The sequence below is a fragment of the Cynocephalus volans genome, chromosome 11, assembly GCF_027409185.1.
Source record: "Cynocephalus volans isolate mCynVol1 chromosome 11, mCynVol1.pri, whole genome shotgun sequence".
Taxonomy (NCBI): domain Eukaryota; kingdom Metazoa; phylum Chordata; class Mammalia; order Dermoptera; family Cynocephalidae; genus Cynocephalus; species Cynocephalus volans.
Window position 1 is genome coordinate 97,135,361 of NC_084470.1, and position 17,648 is coordinate 97,153,008.

At 37.4% G+C, this 17,648-nt stretch overlaps 1 protein-coding gene and 1 non-coding gene across 5 annotated transcripts in view; both read right to left on the reverse strand.

Annotated features, from left to right (window-relative positions):
- Positions 1–17,648, reverse strand: part of TMCC1 (transmembrane and coiled-coil domain family 1) — a 201,605-nt gene that overhangs the window by 37,659 nt on the left and 146,298 nt on the right. The window lies entirely within an intron of this gene.
- On the reverse strand, positions 4,491–4,564 carry TRNAI-AAU (transfer RNA isoleucine (anticodon AAU)). Its single transcript has one exon. It is a non-coding gene; the product is annotated as a tRNA-Ile (tRNA).

Sequence of the window (17,648 nt, forward strand, 5' to 3'; positions counted from 1 at the left end):
AAAACCTATGGGATACTGCAAAGGCAGTATTAAGGGGGAAATTTGTTACATTAAATGCTCACCTCAGAAGAATGGAAACATGGCAAGTGAACAACCTAACACTTCACCTTAAAGATCTAGAAAAACAAGAACAATCCAAACATAAACTTAGCAGACGGAAAGAAATCATAAAGATCAGAGCAGAACTTAATGAAATTGAAACCCAAAAAACAATACAAAAGATCAATGAATCACAAAGTTGGTTTTTTGAAAAGATAAATAAAATTGACAAAACATTAGCATGGCTAACATAAAAAAGAAGAGAGAAGATTCAAACAACAAAAATTAGAAATGAAAAAGGCGATATTACAATTGATTCATCTGAAATACAAGGAATCATTTGAAACTACTATAAACAACTATACACCAACAAATTTGAAAATCTGGAGGAAATGGATAAATTTCTGGACACACACAAGCTCCCAAAACTGAACCGTGAAGACGTAGAAAATCTGAACAGACCAATAACAATAAAGGAGATTGAAGCTGTTATCAGAAGGCTCCCAACAAAGAAAAGCCCAGGACCAGACGGATTCACAGCAGAATTTTACCAAACATTCAAACAGGAATTGACACCGATTCTTTACAAACTATTCCAAAAGATTGAAACAGACGCAAATCTCCCGAACTCATTCTATGAAGCAAACATCATCCTGATACCAAAACCAGGTAAAGATATAATCAAAAAAGAAAACTACAGGCCGATATCCTTGATGAACATAGATGCAAAAATCCTCACTAAAATACTAGCAAACAGAATACAGCAACACACACGTAAAATTATTCACCACAATCAAGTGGGATTCATCCCAGGGATGCAAGGTTGGTTCAATATACGCAAATCAATAAATGTGATACACCATATTAATAAAGTCAAACACAAGGACCATATGATCATCTCTATAGATGCTGAAAAAGCATTTGATAAAATTCAACACTCATTCATGACAAAGACCCTCTATAAGTTAGGTATAGATGGAAAGTATCTCAACATAATTAAAGCCATATATGATAAACCCACTGCCAATATCATCCTGAATGGGGAAAAGCTGAAAGCTTTTCCTTTAAGAACAGGAACTAGACAGGATGTCCACTTTCACCATTCAACATAGTGTTGGAAGTACTAGCCAGAGCAATCAGAGAAGAGAAGGAAATAAAGGGCATCCAGATTGGAAAAGAGGAAGTCAAACTGTCCCTGTTTGCAGATGATCCTATATACCAAACAGCCTAAACCCTCTACAAAAAAACTGTTGGAATTGATAAATGATTTCAGCACAGTAGCAGGATACAAAATCAACACACAAAAATCAGTAGCATTTCTATTCTCCAGTAGTGAACATGCAGAAAGAGAAATCAAGAAAGCCTGCCCATTTACAATAGCCACCAAAAAAATAAAATACTTAGGAATTGAGTTAACCAAGGATGTGAAAAATCTCTATCATGAGAACTACAAACCACTGCTGAGAGAAATTAGAGAGGATACAAGAAGATGGAAAGATATCCCATGCTCTTGGATTGGAAGAATCAACATAATGAAAACATCCATACTACCCAAAGTGATATACAAATTCAATGCAATCCCCATCAAAATTCCAATGACATTTTTCTCAGAAATGGAAAGAACTATCCAGACATTTATATGGAATAACAAAAGACCACGCATAGCCAAAGCAACGCTGAGCAAAAAACATAAAGCTGGAGGCATAACACTACCTGACTTTAAACTATACCACAAAGCTATAATAACCAAAACAGTATGGTACTGGCATAAAAACAGACACAGTGATCAATGGAATAGAATAGAGAATCCAGAAATCAACCCACAGCCATCTGATCTTTGACAAAGGCACCAAGCCTATACACTGGGGAAGAGACTGCCTCTTTAGCAAATGGTGCTGGGAGAATTGGATATCAATATGCAGGAGAATGAAACTAGACCCATACCTTTCACCATACACTAAAGTCAACTCAAAGTGGATCAAAGAATTAAATATACACCCTGAAACAATAAAACTTCTTAAAGAAAACATAGGAGAGACACTTCAGGAAGTAGGACTGGACACAGACTTCATGAATACGACCCCAAAAGCACAGGCAACCAAAGGAAAAATAAACAAATGGGATTATATCAAACTAAAGAGCTTCTGCACAGCAAAAGAAACAATTAACAGAGTTAAAAGACAACCAACAGAGTGGGAGAAAATATTTGCAAAATATACATCTGACAAAGGATTAATATCCAGAATATATAAGGAACTCAAACAACTTTACAAGAAGAAAACAAGCAACCCAATTAAAAAATGGGCAAAAGAGCTAAGTAGGCATTTCTCTAAGGAAGATATACAAATGGCCAACAGACATATGAAAAAATGCTCAACATCACTCAGCATCCGGGAAATGCAAATCAAAACTACACTGAGATACCATCTCACCCCAGTGAGGATGGCTAAAATCAAAAGACTGAACGATAAATGCTGGCGAGGTTGCAGAGGAAAAGGAACTCTCATACATTGTTGGTGGGACTGCAAAATGGTGCAGCCCCTATGGAAAATGGTATGGAGGTTCCTCAAACAATTGCAGATAGATCTACAATATGACTCAGCTATCCCACTGCTGGGAATATACCCAGAGGAATGGAAATCATCAAGTCGAAGGTATACCTGTTCCCCAGTATTCATCGCAGCACTCTTTACAATAGCCAAGAGTTGGAACCAGCCCAAACGTCCATCATCGGATGAGTGGATACGAAAAATGTGGTACATCTACACAATGGAATACTACTCAGCTATAAAAAAGAATGAAATACTGCCATTTGCAACAACATGGATGGACCTCGAGAGAATTATATGAAGTGAAACAAGTCAGGCACAGAAAGAGAAATACCACATGTTCTCACTTATTGGTGGGAGCTAAAAATAAATCAATAAATTCACACATATGCCAAAAAAAACGGGGGGGGGGAGGGGGGCAGGGAGAAGAGATAAGAACTATAATTCCTTGATGTTGATATGACAAGGAAACAGAAAGGACATTGTTGCGTGGATGGGGGGAGAGGGAGGAGGGTGGGAGGTTTCAGTAATGGGCCACAACAATCAACCACATTGTATATAGACAAAATAAAATTAAAAAAAAAAAAAAAATCAAAAATCCATTAATCCCACTGAATTTAAGATTTTTTAAAGATGATGACCTTTCCTCTTTGGAAGGAAAGTAAATACATTAGATTGTCATTTATATGATTTGACCATGTGAGAATTCTTTTAAATGTCACTTTTTGGATGGATAATTATGGCAAATCTTGGTAGAATTCCTTACTGCTTTGCAAAAACAGGAAAAAACAAAATACCCTATGGCTAGCTTTGCCTCCCAACCCTGGAGAAGCAAACTTCTGTTAGTCTTCTCACCAGGAGTCATGTTACTGGTGTGCCCCACAAGTGGGCTCAATCCTTTGAATGTACGCTGCACTTCTCCCATCTCCCAGAAGACAAGACAAGATCAAGAGCTGCTGGTCATTGTGAGTTTGGTTCTTTCTTTCCCATCTCGTCTGCGTAAGAGATCAGCTGTTTGTCCAACCTGAAAATGACAACCTAAAGAATGGCCCCATGACTTGTGAGTCACCCACAGTGGAACAGAAAGGAACTAAGAGGCAAGGTGCATTTGCTATGTGCTTGGCACCTACACATTATCTCATTAATCCAGAGAGGCTGGCACTACTGTGCTCATTTTCTATGTGAAAAACCTGATGTCTCTATAATAAAGCCTTTAATTCCAGATCTTGAGCTTTCTATTCTATAGCACATCCATGCCTGATATTTTAGAACTGTAGTTCTAGCACGACTTGGTTACCTGCAACTGAATAATATTTTCGGAGAAATTTGTTTAAACAGAGGGGAAAGATCATTCTTGCACTCTTGATAAAATCTTCTAACATTAAGTTTCTGTCCATTAAAAAATATAAAACCTTTGGCAAGGGATACTCCAGGGTATTATCTTTCTTAGAATCTGTACTTAATTTTGAGAACATAATTGCTTTTTTGTACAACAGAATAAAGCAGATACTCCTATAAAGTTGGTGTAAATGCCTGCTGTGTATTCTGCCTCCAATACCTTGAGTCATCACTTTTTAAGGATCCTGGAAATGCTAAATTACCTTTTGCTTGTACCTTATTCTTCTGCAATATAATGTTCAGATTTGCTTAGATTTTTCTTAATCAAGATCTATAATGACAAAGTACAATATATAAACCAACTTTCTCAAATGGAACACAGAGTATATAATCTAGCTTATATTTTCAAGTTATAATGGGAAGATTTTAATTTATGACTAAAAAAAGGACTAAATAAAGCATACCTATGAAGAATTAGCATAAATATGTAAATGGTATGGACTTTAGAGAACAGCCTAATTGTTTCTCAGGTTTTTGTTTTCTTTTCTTTTTTTTTTTGGCATTTAGCCTGTACAGGAATTGAACCTTAGACCTTGGTGTTATTAGCACCATGCTCTAACCAACTGAGCTAACCGGCCAGCCTATTTCTTGTGTTTTTAAATAGAGATATCTATCCTTCGTAAAAGGGGTAAGAAATCACTAAAATTCAGACCCCTAAAAACTGGGAATCAATGCATACCAATGTTAACTGAGATAACAAGAAGGAAATTCAACAACTACTTTAAGATTTCTGAAAAGGCAAATTGAATGCTCAAGTCTCTGTAAAGGAATTAAATGGGAAGGACCAAACCTTCAAAACTTGTTTACATATTCTCTCCCTCCTTCCTTCCTTCCTGGGCTAGTCAACTGAAGCAGTGGGAGTGGAAAAGGAACAAAGAAATCTGTAACTGGTTGTGATCAATTATTTGTAAACGCCACTGCACTGGACCAGCCTGTTTTCTACATTTCTATACTCTGTCAGCATACGGCTAGAAGAGATGGGATAGACAGAGCAGTAACATCCCCCCAGGGGGGCATTAAGAAACACGTGGCGGCATTTTTCCTGCAATGCAGTCTTACCCGGTCTTAAATGCCAATAACGACCTCCCTGAAAAAATACTGCATGGACGGATGCTGGAATTACTCCAGAGAATGGGAATAGAGGAGACAGAGAACAAGACCAGTTGTAGATACTGGTCCTTTTCTGTCCTGGTCAGTTCTTTCACATGTGATGAGGAATGGCAAGATTTCAGTTTTTCTGATAAATTACAAATAAAGTAAAAGTAGGAAGGAATCTGAAGAAAGGAACAGATTCAAGGACTTTGCATACGAAAAGAAAAACATTTCTGACTATGTATGTATCTAGGTAGCTACACGGTAAAAAGATAGAACAGCCTAGAGAAAATTGTGAGTAGATACATGGGGGAAGCACCTTATGGTGCTATGACATGGATACCAGGCTGTAAAAAAAAGACTGAAGTTTCTACTATTTTGCAATTATCCTTTGTTTTCTTTGTAAAGCATTGAATAAAAGTGGAATCCCTACTCTCAAGGAATATACTTGATCTAGTTTAGTGAAACATGAAACTGAAATACGGGCCCAGTGAAGTAAATGACATAATAGATATGAAGGCAAAGTACTCCTTGAACACAGGAATGAGCCATGTATTCAAAAGGGAAAGGAATCAGAGGAGGCTTCTCGGAGGAGGACAAGTGAAATGAGCCTTGCAGGAAGAAGTTTTTGATAAAAAGAGGAGTAAGACGAGGCGTTTCAGGTTGATAGTCCAAAATGAGCAGAGGTCCAGAGAAGGAAATGTAATAGTACCTTCAAAAGATAACCGGTGGTTCATGAGGCTATAAAAGTATGGCATAGGGCTGTGGTGGAAGATCAGCTACCAAAATAGGTCTAAACAACTGTTCTAGACTTTATTCCACGACATCACTGAAGGTTTCCCAATGATAAAAGTTAGTGTAATCTCTTTTGGGACCTAGACTTATAGATTCAAAAGGCTACTTGACTATATCAAAATTTACATGTCCAAAACCAGATACCTCCTCCTAAACCTAGTATTCCATATCTCAGGAAAAGCATCATTATCCATCAAGTTACACAAGCCAAAACCAAATCAAACAAAATTGAAGCCAGGAAGCCATTCTTGATGTCCTGTCTTCTACAACACTAAGTCCTATCAATTTTACTTTCCAAATTTCCATCATCTATCTCTATCATCACCACCACCTTAGGACAGACCATCATTTCTCTCCTGGACCACTAATTCTGACTGATCTACTTACACTCACTTAGGTTAAATTCTTTTACTAGCTCCCTACAACTTTTAAAATAAAGAACATGGTTTATGAAGCCCTATATGGTTAGGCCCTGAATCTACTTCTCTAGAGCCTCATCTCATGGTACATTCCCTCTTCCTCCACTCTGTTCACACTGGCCTTTTTCAGCCCCTGGTGCTCATCCTGTTTCTTCTCACCACATTGCATATGCAATACTGCCTATTTATCCTTCAACTCTCAGTCAGCCACTTTGCTAGGTGCTGGGTATATACTTGTTTTAGTCTGTTTTGTGTTGCTATAACAGAATACCTGAAACTGGGTAATTTATAAAGAAGAAAGGTTTATTTGGCTTACGATTCTGGGACAGCTGCATCTGGCACGGGCCTCACGCTGTTTCTACTCATGATGGAAAGTGGCAGGCAGCCAGTCGGTACAAGGAGATCACATGGCGAGAGGAAGCAAGAGAGAGGAAGCAAAAGAGAGAGAAGGTGCCAGGGTCTTTTTAAGCAACGAGTTCTCGTGGGAACTAACAGAGCGAGAACTCACTCATTAATCCCCCCCACCCCAGGGAGAGCATTAATCCATTCATGAGGGATCCGCCCCCATGACTCAGTCAGTTTCCAACACTGCCACATTGGAGATCAAATTTCCACATGAGTTTTGGAGGGAACAACACATCCAAACTCCATCAATACTGATGAACAAAACAAAGTCTCTGCCTTCATAAGGCTTATGGCTGAGTGGGGGAAAGTGGTAGAGACAGAAAAGCTAGTAACTGAACAATGTAAATTGTGAAAAGTGCTATGAAGAGAAAGAACAGAGTACTGGCAGAGAAAGAATAATGTAGGGAGGGAAACCTGCTTTAGACTGGGAAGTCACAGAAAGCTTCCTTCCTCTGACAGACACATTTGAACTGAACCCTCAGAGATAGAAAAGGAAGTCGTTACTTTAAGCAGGCCATAAATGAGGAAAAGCATTATTACTTTAGGTTTCATGTGCCAGGAGAATAGAGAATTGTGAATTCTATCATAACCAAGATGAATATAGGGTTAAAGAATGCAGCAATTCAAAGAGAATAAGAAAAAGGATTTATTTATTCACTGCTTCTTAGAATTTACTTGGTGAAAGGTTAAGACTGTGTTACCGAAAAGGCTTAAGGAAGGAGCAGAAAGATCCTGAGAGGAAAAGGTCAGTAAATGGGGGCGTGGGGTGGGGGAAGAAACTGTCTAGTAACCTAATAGAGTATGTGGACGGCTGTATTTATAAGGCTTACATAACCAATGAGTCAGCAAAAAGTCAGGTGTCAATGGATGTCTTCTGTGCCCACTCTATGCAGCTGGGAAACTTGGCTCTCCCTACTGGTGAGAAGAGGGGCCCGAGAACCAGATCTGAGGTAGGCTAATAAAACACAGTCACACACCTTCCAGCAACACCTGCCTAAGTTAAAGAAAAGTAAACCTTCATGCTTAGAAAAACATAAGAAATAGGATCCAACTTAAAGCAGATTAGAGCAAGGTGATTCTGGTAGGATTTCACAGACCTAATGCGACCCATTTCTTTAATTTGTAATAAAACACATTAAAAATTCCAAAATCAAGACTCCAAAATCTGCTAAAAGCAAAATCTAGATTTTAAAGAGAAAATATTCTTGTCTTTCTTGGGGTCCATAAATATTTTAGGGCTATCTTCTATAACATCTTTTCTATAATAAAGGCTAATATGTATTAACGGTAACAGAAAAAGGCTTCAAAATGACAGAACTGGGTTGGGCAAGGAAAAATGCACAAAATAGAACATAAAGAAATTCAATCAAGGTAGAGGCAAAGAGATTTAACACTAACAACCACTTGATATCAAACAGCAATGGTAATGAACCCAAGACAAACACCCACCAACGCACGGTTATGGAAATAGCGGACTCTATATCCTGCTTTCCTCCACCTCCACACTTATGTTCTCAGCCTATTACTGTTCCAGTGGTAACAACTCAGTAAGAGGAGGAAGCCTTTATTTCTTCTCCACTTCAGGCCATAGGGAAAGCTGGGAAAAAAGGGTAATTATGACTACTCAAAGAAGGAAAAAAGATCTCATTGTTAGTCAGCATTCTTTGCTCTGGAAATTCCTGGCTTCTGCCTGTTCATGGACATCTGAGAAAACTTGATGATTATCTCTGTAGGTTACAACTGAATGACCAGAAATAACGTTTTCCTTTCTGGCTCCCTTGGTCATCCTTTTTCATCAAATGTGATTCTGCAAAATGTTTTAGTTACTACTAAGAGGCAATTCTATAGTAGCTGATATAGAAAAGCAAAAAAATAAGGAAAAAAAAAATTACAAGCAACACATGTATCTTACCAACACCCCCTGTCAGGCAGTCTGCTGATTTTGCTTGCCACAAAGCTCATCCTTCATTTGTGCACTGCCAGAGCAAGCTTGGATCGTGCAAACAAATCACAACCTCTCTTGGCTATAAGCTCTTTCCATTTGTTCCAGCTTCCAAACTGCAGAGGAGCTGTGGCATAGTCTGTCACTGCCGCACATACTTGGTTTCCGAGAATAATGCTGTAAATGAGGACAGCCACCACTGGGAATGCATTCCCCCACCAAAGAGCCAGCAGCTGCAATGAAGCTTCTGGTGTATCCTTGGGCTTCTCACCTTCACAGCCTCAGAAAAGTGCCTTTCACAGAACAGGCAAGTACAGATGCACCACATAAACACCACCGCATAGCCAGTCCTCCACAGTGCCCACCTCAGCCTACGTACAGTTTCGGTTCTGTCTCCTACATCAACTCTTGGAGCTTTCTACATCTGGGAGCCTGGGAGGACTGTGCTGAATAAACAGAAAGCTTCTGCCAAACAAGCATCCGTGTGTATGCGCGCGCACGCAGTTTGCTAGAGCTGCTAATGCAAATGAATAGTTTGACTCTGAGAATGGAGATCACACACAGTATCTGATTCTCTCCTCCAGCTGTGAGCATCTTTTATAAAACACAAGAATGTCAAACTGGCTGGATTTAAAGCTACAGGGCATTAATTCAACATTCATATTTGTCTTGTTTAAATCAAATAAAGTTGAGAGAATAGCTTACAGAAGATTGAAAAATTCTAAATAACACTGTTTAGGTAGCCTGGTTAGAATTAAATAGAAATAGCTTTGTTTCAGTAAAGGACCAGAAGATTGCCAGAACAGATTTCCATGCTTTCCTAATGTTTCTTCTCTTATTTCTCATTTTAGGTTAGTAAAATCGTTTACATGAAAATTGAACAAGAATAAGAAAACTGAATAAGAAAAATAAAATTAAGCATGAGACTTTAAAATCTCATTCATTATGGACAAAGGAAAAAATGCTTCTGAAGTAAAAGCACTGGAACTCTCTGAAATCTAAGGAACAGATTAAAAGCACCACAATCACAAACCCAGGCTCAGCCCCTGTATAATCACATACTATTTACTGAATGACCACAATACTGCATGAAAGAACTGAACATCTTAAAGGATTGTTCCAGCCCTAAAAAAAGTCACTTTGGGATTTAGGCAAGCTATCAGATTTGAATTTTATTTCTTCATTTGTAAAAGCAGTTGTGGGGAATGGACACAGGAGGAATTTTAGTGGTATAAAATATAGTGTATCATGTATAAGGTACAATATCTAATAATATTTCTTTTTTGTCTTTTTTGTGACCGGTCACACCACGCTCGGCCATCCCTACATAGGATCCGAACCCGCGGCGGGAGCGCTATTGTGCTCCCAGTGCCGCACTCTCCCAAGTGCGCCACGGGATCGGGCCTCTAATAATATTTCTGAAATTAATATGCAGAAAGGAATCAGACATAAAGACAATTTAATGCAGTACAGTACAGTCCTTTCTATGAGCCTGGAGCTGTGAAAATTTAAGAAAATGCTGGGTTGAAACCATGACTCTAGAAATACCTCTTGTATTTCTAGAGCACAGAACTCTGAATTTGACATTCCACAAATTAATTTTGCTTAAAAATTAGGTTGTAAGGTTTCAAATGAGTAAATATTTGTTTCTACAAAAACACCAACAAAAAACCCAATACAGTACTGCTAGCATCAATCAACGCTGCTGCTGTGTGCTTAATTCTGTTTATTAGCATTTTCAGTATCTTCTTTTAAGACAGTAATAATGTTCACTGCAGAAAACTTTGAAAGTGCAAGTGGGCATAAGAGAAAGCAAAAATTATTTGTAACCTCACTGCTCAAGAAGACCAAACAAACCACCGCTAGCTACCACTGTGATTTCTTCAGTTTTAAATATGCGTAAGTATCTTATGTTATTTAAAAATCAGCACTTCTTGTGATTTTAATATGAAGGATTCTATAAGAGAAGACATATTTTTTCCTTCCCTCTCTCAAAAATCGCTTAATGCATTCCTGTACTAAATAAATTTCATGTGGGCTTTTCAATATGTGCTGAGCTATTAGGTTGTTTTCAGTCTAACATAAAGTCTAGTGGGTTACTATTTTCTTCACAATTACACAGCTGAATGTTGGGGACTGTCTTCTTCCCTGGGCAGGCACAGTATTTAATCTTTTGTTGGACTGTTTGTTACAATTCTATAATTCTAAGTACAGATGGTCCAAGATTTACAGTGGCTTGACTTGCAATTTTTCGACTTTATGAGTGTGTGAAAGCAATATGCAGTCAGTAGGAACTGTGCTTTGAATTTTGACTCAAAATTCCTTATAATAACCTTATTATAAAACAGGCTTTGGCTAGATCATTCTGTGCAACTGTAGGCTAATGTAAGTACCTGAGCATGAGATCATTCTGCCCAACTGACGCCTAATGTAAATATCTGAGCATGTTTAAGGTAGGCTATGCTAAGCTATGATAAGGTTCGATAGGTTAGGTGTATTAAGTGCATTTTTCAACTTAACAATAGGGTTACTGAGACATAACCCCATCATAAGTTGAGGAGCACCTGTACAATTGCTAGCACTCACAGATATTCCAGTGCTTCTTCCCTTCCGGGACACATATGGATGACTATATCTCCCAGTCCCCTCTGCAGATAGACAGGGCCATGTGACTAGTGTTGACCAATGGGTTGTGAAAGAAAGGAAGTGAGTGTGTCATCTAGGTGTCAAAGAATTTAATTGCGAATGTGAAGCTCTTTTATCCTCTCTTTCCCTACCACTGAGATCACTGAAGCATTTGTTGAGACAAAGTGCCAGTGATCAAAACTGCCTTGACTGGATGAGCCACCATATAGAGGACAGTTGCCCTGGAGAGTTGCTTGGACCTAAAGCAGACCTTGTGTGTGAGACGCGCCAATGGATTTATCTGACAGAACTAAGTAAACTGAGTTGCCAGAGAAGTGCACCTTACTCGTTGCTTTATTGCCTGGGTGCATCTCTTCTTGGCTCCCAAAGTAAATCCTGAGTGGCAACAGTACTTCAGTTTTGCTGACTTCCTAGTTCTCTCAATTTTTTTTTCCTCTTGCTGATTTTGTTTGTTTCCAGTTCATGCACAGTCTGTAAATTACTCCTCATTGATGGCAACACTGACTGAGAATTTGGTTTTATGGTTTGACCATTTGGTGATCTCTGCAGAAGAGTGATAGATATCTATTTTCTGTTGGATGAGAAACCAAAAGGGAATCCAGGGGACTGGCCAGTTAGCTCAGCTGTGTAGAGCATGATGTTGGTAATACCAAGGTCAAGGGTTTGTATCCCCTTACTGGCCATCCACACACAAAAAACCAAAAAACAAAAACAAATGAAAGAGAATCCAGTTTGTTAGACTTCTTTTTGTCTATGTTGAGTGCAATTCAATTAAGAATTTTTATACTTATTGTGAAGGAGAACAGCTCTTTGAAATTTTGTGATTCTATATTTACTTTTGACCCATGGCTGAAAAGTTGTAGAACTGAAGACAGATCTCTGTGTGTCTGTGTCCGTAATTCAGAAAGATTTTCACCTTTCATTGTGAAAGTATGAAACGTTTTCCCACCTTTAGAGGGTATTAATAAATTAGACTATAATATCTCTTATATTAAAGGAGCTCTGTTCTCATTGGTTTTATAGAGCTAAGCAAGCACTTATTATCAAATATTTCTAAAATTCCAAGAAAATAAAAATGTGAACATCTAATACTTTAAATATAATAGACAAAGAAAAAGAAACACTTCTTACAGAAACTACTAGTTCAGAAATATTTTAAGAATCCATATATCATATACTACTGTAAATATTTGGCAAATCAAGACTAGTGTTGTCAGAGTTAAATATAATACTGCATACATTTTATTTTATTTGGGTTTGTTTTCTCACATAGAAAAAGTTAATCTAAACTTCCTAAACTCACTTATACAGGTTTACTAGACAAATAAATTAATATTACTCTTCCTACATAATGTTTAATACATTAAAAAATGAAATACATAATGTTTAAGATTTTTTAAAATGAAAGTTTATGTTCATCTAAATTGACTCACAATGCTGACAAACTTTTATATCAATAGCAATGATGTGTCAGCTTAAATATCTCCAAAATCTTATGGTAATTTAAAACCATAGATTAATGTTAAACAGAGATAATTGGTAAATAATCTTGGCTGCCCAGATAATTTCTAAGTAAAATAGAATATTAAAACATTGACTACTAAACATAGTTTCAAGTTTATATACTTTTGCTTCTTATTTGTGTATGTTGTTAGCAAAATTTATGACGAAAATGGCAAAAGATTTTAGGTGTCTTTTCAAGGGAATGCTGGTGTTATCTATTGGACCCTTTGGAATTACCTTATTGTATAAAGGTCTGCATCTTTGTCTTTGGCTCGGTTATTTTGCAACTCTGTAAATATGGAAATTACTTCATGGACAGTGCTCTGTGTTGCAATGTAAATGAATTTTGTCTGGGAGAGAATATAAATCTCCCGGAATATAATTCTCATTTGGACTGACTTTAATATCTTATCAGTTCCCTCATTAATAAGTAAGTTGAAGAAAACCTTTGACATGCACTCAATTTGTATGAGTCAATTTTATTTTTAAAAAATAACCTTTAACATTTAGATCCTTGCTTTTTATTTTTTAAAGCATCTAATTAAAAAGCAATTGTTTAGTTAGAGTAAGCAAGCTATAGCCTTGTGCCTGTTTTCGTAAGGCTCTTACAAAAATGCTAAAAACTATTTTTACATTTTTAAGAGCTTGTAAAAAAAACAACAAAAAAACCCGAAGAATATGTGATGAAGAGCATAGGAGACCTCAAAGCCTGAAATATCCATTATTCAGCCCTTCACCAAAAAAGTTGTTTGCCAATCCTTACTTTAGATCAAAGTTACAGTATCTCAATTGGCATGGGTATTTTGATATGAGTGATCAACTAGGCAATATAGAAGAGACCGAAGATTAAGCCAACATTTTAGCATCAAAGTCAAGTTAGGGCCCAGACTGAGAAAACTGTCTCCTTAACTAAAATACAATCCAGAGACATATCAGGGATCTTTTATTTGATGACACAAAAAATTTCCTTAAAAAAAATAAAAAAAACTTTTAAGTGTTACTTTATAAAGAAACTGTTCATTATTATTTTTTCAGAGTACTTTTCAGAGTTAAATATTCCAGTTTCACTGGAATCTAATTTATGAAATAAATTTGCACACTGCTGAACGAACACAACATAATCTGGGTAGCAATAAACAGACAAAAAATAACCTACTAAATTCAGAATGATCTCTGACAAGAAAATTTTTTTTCCTCAGTAACACAAATCTACTAATAGTCATCTTTATTGTGTTCAACACTGTTGAGTGTTGGGGGATGTTGAAAATTTCATAGGGGAATAGATTTTACCCTTCCAAAATTCCCAGGGAAAAGATGTCTTTTAAAAAGTCTCTTATGGGCCGGCCCGTGGCTCACTCGGGAGAGTGTGGTGCTGATAACACCAAGGCCACGGGTTCGGATCCCATATAGGGATGGCCGGTTGCTCACTGGGTGAGCGTGGTGCTGACAACACCAAGTCAAGGGTTAAGATCCCCTTACCGGTCATCTTTAAAAAAAAAAAAAAAAAAAAAAAAGTCTCTTATGCAACATTTCAAACATAAAAAAGTGAGGCAGGACTCGATAGGGACATGCCCCAGGGAGGCTGCTCATGAATATTCAGACCAGATTGGCATTAACCACCTCCTTGTTGTGCAGCTAATGAAGCCATAATGAGCTCAACAATTTGACTACTCTATTAATCAGCATGCTACACCTGGAACTTTGCAGTTTTTGAACAAAAACCTAAAACCAAAAAAACCACAGCGCCTGTGCATTAGAAGAAACATTCCACTGAGCATGTCCAAAAAACCTCAGAAGCTCAGGGATGCATGACAGGAAGATGAGGCAACCTTGTATCAGCCTGTTAGGCCTTAACTACCCTAGATCCTCCCCCATGGCTGAATATTCCTCCTCTTAGTTAGGATAGAACACCTCTGTCCCAGAACAACATATAAACCCTCCCCTGAAGAATCTGTGTTGTGTTCCTCACTTGCAAGGACTCCCATGCAACCTTCTGCATGTACTTTCACTTTGCAATAAAGCCCTATTGTCTGAATGTTTCCTTTGTCTTTTTCTCTTCCTTTCCTTTCGCTATACAGTTGCTCGCCACCAGGCAGGATCCTCTTGGTCCTGTGAAAGATTTTTCTTCACGGTTTGACCAAAGATTTTTCTTCTTGGTTTGCTGTCTGGTATCAAAAGCAGCTTCAATTATTAACTCATGGCCACACACACACACCCCCTTATTTGGAAGCAAACGCCAGATAAAATGTGTTCTTTATAAAAGCCAAGGCTAGCTCCAGAGGCTTTCCTGTACTATTAAAGCCTACCTCAGCTGTCAGAATTCATGAATACTACTTTATGTTTTGGGGAAAATGCCATATGTTCCTTCCTTCTCTTTCCACCTTTTACCATATTTTATTCATGAAGGATCCACTGGGGAAAACTGTCCAAAGGCCACAGAACTTGTTCAGTTCCCCTATACTGACTTTCTTGACATTGATGCCTGATAACTGACTGAATAGGTTTTTCCCAAAGTGGCAAAAGATGGGAAAAGAAAAGTTGAGTCAAGGAAAAAAGTAGTAAATCTAATAAATTCAATTACTATGTGTAGTCACAGACAGCAGAGAATAGATTTGCAAGGAAAGCATTAATGATGAAATGTGGCAGATAACTTGGCTGTGCATTACTCAAGGAGTCTCTTCTGCCCTCCCCCACCTGACAACCAGTTCAGCTAGAAAGTCCCTAATTGCATTATCCTCCCACTGGGCTTCAATAAGAAGTAGGTTTTGTTTGACTTCAGTAGCTCTCTTTATGCAAAATCAAACCCCCATAATCAGTGGGGGTGGGGGGACAGAAAAATGACAAAGCAAGGAACTGGAAAGGGGTTTAAAATCTGAGATTGCTATGGTCATACGAACATCTAAATAAGGCAGGTACTTTCTTTTACTGCTTAGAACCAATTAGTTCAGAAAGGAGGGCAACAGAGGCTTTTGCTTAGTGGAAGAATTATGAAGTTTCAGGAAAGAATACACTCACTGAACTTTAGACAGTAGCTAAATTATCTTTTGCTATCTGAGACACTTAACTGAAGAAGTACAATAAGCAATGAAGATTGCTTATTTAGGCTCTGCCTGCCTCAAAGGAATCATGTACCACAATGTCATCTACCACTTAAGGGACTCAAAGGTCCTGAAGGGAGCTGTTTCATATATGATTCAAGGCATCATATAGTCCTGATGGTAATACCACCCCCTTACTCAAGGATAGGCCAGGTGACTCCCAAGTACCACTTGCAAAGCAACTGCAGAGGCATACAAAATTTTAGTTCATAAAAAGAAATGGTATAATAAAATAGCATTTCTGGTGTCATGAGACATCGTATAGAATAGTGATCTCCAAATGTGAGGCACACAAAGGGTCAGTTGTTTTCAGGATTTCCAGAGATCCAATGGAAAGTGTATATTCACCCTTAATAAAGTTGTATGGCAGATTAAAATGATAAATATTTAATTTTGTCTGGAATTATAACTACTCCAAGTGGTATCACTGTACCAGTGCTGTTCAGAAATGCTGACTGGTTGTTAGTCCCTGTTTACCTTTTTTTAGAAGGGAAAATAATAAATGTTGTTGTAAACAAATGTCAAAATAGTAGGCTCATGAGGAAGAAAAAACAAAAAATCTTTGGTGGGACCAGGCTAAGTTTCATTTTCCAAGTGAGTCCACATGTTCAAGGTTAAAAAAGCAAAACACTCAGAAATTTCAAATGTATAAAAGAAAGTCATTAGAACATGCTCAAGCATCAGAATTCCGTGTTTGTGCTGCTCGAAAACTACCATCTGAAAGCAACATGTAGGTAAGTTATGTTGTTTTAAAAATGCTATTCACTAAAGTAAAAAGTTGTTTTCATGCTGTATTCCATGAATGTCAGAGGTACATTAACCATGTCTTGAGAATTCTTACTTGATAGCTATTTTATCATTTCCAAATCCCAGGTGAACAAAATACCAAGTATGTTGTCTCAGGTATGAAAAATAAACATTCTCTACATTCTCAGAAAATATGAAAATTACTAAAATAAAGAAAGATAGCATTTGATACCCATCAAATTCAAGTCCATGTGAGAACAAGGATTAATCTCAATTTGTTCTTTCCTAAATATTACTAGCCATAGATAGCCTGGGGGTGGGGAGCAGATACAAAACTATGACATTGTTTAAACAACTTGGCTTCATTATTCCCTGTTACTTAATTTTCCATTAAAGTACACAAAGCCCCAGTGGTTCCTAAAACTTGGTTCTGAGTATTAAGAATAGCCATTTGACTCAAAATAAAGAGATACAACCAAGAAAGAAGAGGAAATAAGGTGAAGACAGATACAATAGATATTAACTGGCTACTTATGAAAACATAAGTCTTTCCAAACCTTTTTAAAGTTTGTTATTAAAAAGCAACCAACTGGCCAATTTCTCATTTTTTCACCCTTTCTCTTGAGATACAATCACTTTACAGTATCTGTTGTTTGCCATCATTAAGCTTAGACAACAGGCCTTATATTATTAAGATGGGGTTGGAAAAGTGCTAGTCTACAAATGAAGCAGAACTGAGTCTTTGCTTGACCACTTAACTGTGGGATTTGTGTGATTTATGGGACTTAGAACGAATCAAGGTTTAGTACCTTTAGAAACAGGAGTGGGGCTTGCGAGGTTGAGGCTAGAGATAAAAAACTAGAGAAAGCATAAATAGGATACTTGAAGAGAAAAGAGGAATTGATAAAGGATAGTGAAAAGATAAGTATAATACTTAGGTATTATTACTAGAACAGAGCATATACTTAAAATATTGGGTTTTTTTGTTTTGTTTTTTTGGCTGGTAAGGGGATTG